The 4688-nt window shown below is 41.8% G+C and overlaps 1 non-coding gene across 1 annotated transcript; it reads right to left on the bottom strand.

Moving 5' to 3' along the window:
• Positions 1 to 1453: 1453 nt before the first annotated feature.
• LOC130983935 (small nucleolar RNA R71) lies at positions 1454 to 1561 on the bottom strand. Its single transcript, XR_009087902.1, has one exon. It is a non-coding gene; the product is annotated as a small nucleolar RNA R71 (small nucleolar RNA).
• Positions 1562 to 4688: the final 3127 nt, after the last annotated feature.

Below are 4688 nucleotides of genomic sequence, written 5' to 3'. Positions count from 1 at the left end.
TTGGTTCTATTTTCAAGTCAATAGTACAGGGAACCGAAGATTCAGAACATGCAGCAGAGGAATTACACAGAAAAAGCTGGGCGTTCAAAACGCCCAGTGAAGAAGGACAGACTGGCGTTTAAACGCCAGCCAGGGTGCCTGGTTGGGCGTTTAACGCCCAAAAAGGTAGTGCACTGGGCGTTAAACGCCAGAATGTGCACCATTCTGGGCGTTTAACGCCAGGATGGCACAAGGGGGAGGATTTTGTTTTCAAATCAAATTTTTTTTCAAGTTTTCAAAGTTTTTCAAAATCAAATCTTTTTCAAATCATATCTTTTCAATCAAATGTTTTCAAAATTAATTTCTTTCCTTTTTCAAAGATACTTGCTATCAATTAATGATTTGATTCAATACTTCAAGTATGTTGCCTTTTCTGTTGAGAAAGGTTTAATGTTTGAATCATATCTTTTCTTGATAGCCAAGTTATTAATTTTTAAAATCAAATCTTTTTAAAATTGTTTTCAAATCATATCTTCTCAATCACATATTTTTTTTTAAAAACCAATCATATCTTCTTAACCTCATCTTTTTCAAAATAGTTTTCAATCAAATCTTTTTGATTTCTAATTTCAAAATCTTTTTCAAAAATTACTTGATTTCTTTCCCACTCTTATTTTCGAAAATTAATTAATGTTTTTCAAAATGTTTTCAAATTCTTTTACTTAATTTTCGAAAAATTACCTTCCCTCCTCTCACATCCTTCTATTTATGGACTAACACTATTCCTCAATGCACAATTCGAACTCCATCTTTCTTGATAAGTTCGAATTTTCTACCTTTGTCTTCTATTTTTTTGTTCCTCTGACACCTCAAGGAATCTCTATACTATGACATAGAGGATTCCACATTTTCTTGTTCTCTTCTCTTTCATATGAGCAGGAACAAAGACAAAAGCATTCTTGTTGAAGCTGACCCTGAACCTGAAAGGACCTTGAAGCGAAACCTAAGAGAAGCTAAGGCACAACTCTCTGTAGAGGACCTAACAGAAATCTTCAAAGAAGAAGGACCCATGGCAGCCGAAAACAACAACAATGCAAACAATGCAAGGAATGTGCTGGGTGACTTTACTGCACCTACTTCCGACTTCTATGGGAGAAGCATCTCTGTCCCTGCCATTGGAGCAAACAACTTTGAGCTTAAGCCTCAATTAGTTTCTCTAATGCAACAGAATTGCAAGTTTCATGGACTTCCATTGGAAGATCCTCATCAGTTTTTGGCTGAGTTCTTGCAAATCTGTGACACTGTCAAGACTAATGGGGTTGACCCTGAGGTCTACAGACTTATGCTATTCCCTTTTGCTATAAGAGACAGAGCTAGGACATGGTTGGACTCACAACCTAAAGAAAGCCTGGACTCATGGGAAAAGCTAGTCAATGCCTTCTTGGCAAAGTTCTTTCCACCTCAAAAATTGAGTAAGCTTAGAGTGGAAGTCCAAACCTTCAGACAGAAGGATGGAGAATCCCTCTATGAAGCTTGGGAAAGATACAAACAATTGATCAGAAAATATCCTTCTGACATGCTTTCTGAATGGAGCATCATAGGTATTTTCTATGATGGTCTCTCTGAACTATCCAAGATGTCTTTGGATAGCTCTGCTGGAGGATCTCTTCATCTGAAGAAGACGCCTGCAGAAGCTCAAGAGCTAATTGAAATGGTTGCAAATAACCAATTCATGTACACTTCTGAAAGGAATCCTGTGAACAATGGGACAAGTCAGAAGAAAGGAGTTCTTGAGATTGATACTCTGAATGCCATTCTGGCTCAGAACAAGATATTGACTTAACAAGTCAATTTGATTTCTCAAAGTCTGTCTGGAATGCAAAATGCACCAAGCAGTACTAAGGATGCTTCATCTGAAGAAGAAGCTTATGATCCTGAGAACCCTTCAATGGAAGAGGTGAATTACCTGGGAGAACCCTATGGAAACACCTATAATTCTTCATGGAGAAATCACCCAAATCTCTCATGGAAGGATCAACAGAGACCTCAACAAGGTTTCAACAACAATAATGGTGGAAGAAACAGGTTTAGCAATGGCAAGCCTTTTCCATCATCTTCTCAGCAACAGACAGAGAATTCTAAGCAGAACCCCTCTGACTTAGCAACCATGGTCTCTGATCTAATCAAAACCACTCAAAGTTTCATGACTGAAACAAGGTCCTCCATTAGGAATTTGGAGGCACAAGTGGGACAGCTGAGCAAGAAAGTTACTGAACTCCCTCCAATTACTCTCCCAAGCAATACAGAAGAAAATCCAAAAGGAGAGTGCAAGGCCATCAACATGGCCGAATTTGGAGAGGAGGGAGAGGAAGTGAACGCCACTGAGGAAGACCTCAATGGGCGTGCACTGACCTCCAATGAGTTCCCTAATGAGGAACCATGGGAATCTGAGGCTCAAAATGAGACCATAGAGACTCCATTGGACTTACTTCTGCCTTTCATGAGCTCTGATGAGTATTCCTCCTCTGAAGAGGATGAGTATGTCACTGAAGAGCAAGTTGCTAAATACCTTGGAGCAATCATGAAGCTAAATGACAAGTTATTTGGAAATGAGACTTGGGAGAACAAACCTCTTTTGCTCAACAAAGAACTGGACGACTTGTCTAGGCAGAAATTACCTCAAAAGAGACAAGACCCTGGGAAGTTTTCGCTACCTTGTACCATAGGCACCATGACCTTCAAAAAGGCTCTGTGTGACTTAGGGTCAAGTGTAAACCTCATGCCCCTCTCTGTAATGGAGAAACTAGGGATCTTTGAGGTGAAAGCTGCAAGAATCTCACTAGAGATGGCAGACAATTCAAGAAAACAAGCTTATGGACTTGTAGAGGATGTTCTGGTAAAAGTTGAAGACCATTACATCCCTACTGATTTCATAGTCCTAGAGACTGGGAAATGCATGGATAAATCCATCATCCTTGGCAGACCCTTCCTAGCCACAGTAAAGGCTGTGATTGATGTTGACAGAGGTGAACTGATCATTCAAGTGAATGAAGAATCCTTTGTGTTTAAGGCTCAAGGATACCCCTCTGTCACCATGGAGAGAAAGCATGAAGAGCTTCTCTCAAATCAGAGTCAAGCAGAGCCCCCACAGTCAAACTCTAGGTTTGGTGTTGGGAGGCCACAACCAAACACTAAGTTTGGCGTTGAACCCCCACATTCAAACTCTAAGTTTGGTGTTGGGAGGTTCCAACATTGCTCTGAGAAAATATGAGGCTCCATGAGAGCCCTCTGTCAAGCTACTGACATTAAAGAAGCGCTTGTTGGGAGGCAACCTAATGTCATATTTTATCTATTTTTCTTTGTTATTTTATGTTTTTTGTAGGTTGATGATCATGAGAAGTCACAAAATCAATTAAAAAAGCAAAAACAGAATGAAAAACAGGAAGAAAAATAGCACACCCTGGAGGAAGAACCTATTGGCGTTTAAACGCCAGTAAGGCTAGCAGGTGGGCGTTTAACGCCCAGTCTAGCACCATTCTGGGCGTTTAACGCCAGAAAGGGGCACCAGACTGGCGTTAAACGCCAGGAAGGGGCAAGAACCTGGCGTTAAACGCCAGAAATGGGCACCAGCCCGGCGTTTAACGCCAGAATTGGCTCAAAACGTGATTTTGCATGCCATATGGTGCAGGGATGACTTTTCCTTGACACCTCAGGATCTGTGGACCCCACAGGATCCCCACCTACCCCACCACCCTCTTTCTTCTTCACCCATTCACCAATCACTTCCATACCTCTTCCCCAAAAACCCTTCACCTATCAAATCCCATCTTCTCTTCACCACTCACATCCATCCTTCATAAAACCCCACCTACCTCACCCTTCAAATTCAAACCACTTTCCCTCCCACACCCACCCATACATGACCGAACCATGAGCCCCCCCTCTCCTATATAAACCCTTCTTCACTCCTTCATTTTCACACAACCTAAACACCACTTCTCTCCCTCTTTGGCCGAACACAAAGCCATCCCCTTCTTCCTCATTTCTTCTTCTTCTACTCTTTTCTTTCTTCTTTTGCTCGAGGACGAGCAAACCTTTTAAGTTTGGTGTGGTAAAAGCATTGCTTTTTGTTTTTCCATAACCATTTATGGCATCCAAGGCCGGAGAAACCTCTAGAAAGAGGAAAGGGAAGGCAAAAGCTTCCACCTCCGAGTCATGGGAGATGGAGAGATTCATCTCAAGGGTGCATCAAGACCACTTCTATGAAGTTGTGGCCTTGAAGAAGGTGATCCCCGAGGTCCCTTTTTCACTCAAAAAGAGTGAATATCCGGAGATCCGACATGAGATCCGAAGAAGAGGTTGGGAAGTTCTCACCAACCCCATTCAACAAGTTAGAATCTTGATGGTTCAAGAGTTCTATGCCAATGCATGGATCACCAAGAACCATGATCAAAGTGTGAACCCGGATCCAAAGAATTGGCTTACTATGGTTCGGGGGAAATACTTGGATTTTAGTCCAGAAAATGTAAGGTTGGCATTCAACTTGCCTATGATGCAAGGAGATGAACATCCTTACACAAGAAGGGTCAACTTTGATCAAAGGTTGGACCAAGTCCTCACTGACATTTGTGAAGAGGGCGCCCAATGGAAGAGAGATTCAAGAGGGAAGCCGGTTCAATTAAGAAGGCATGACCTCAAGCCCGTGGCTA

This window comes from Arachis stenosperma, chromosome 5 (assembly GCF_014773155.1).
Source record: "Arachis stenosperma cultivar V10309 chromosome 5, arast.V10309.gnm1.PFL2, whole genome shotgun sequence".
Classification (NCBI taxonomy): Eukaryota; Viridiplantae; Streptophyta; class Magnoliopsida; order Fabales; family Fabaceae; genus Arachis; species Arachis stenosperma.
The sequence above is the reverse complement of the archived record's forward strand: the minus strand, read 5'-3'. Positions and strand labels throughout refer to the sequence as shown.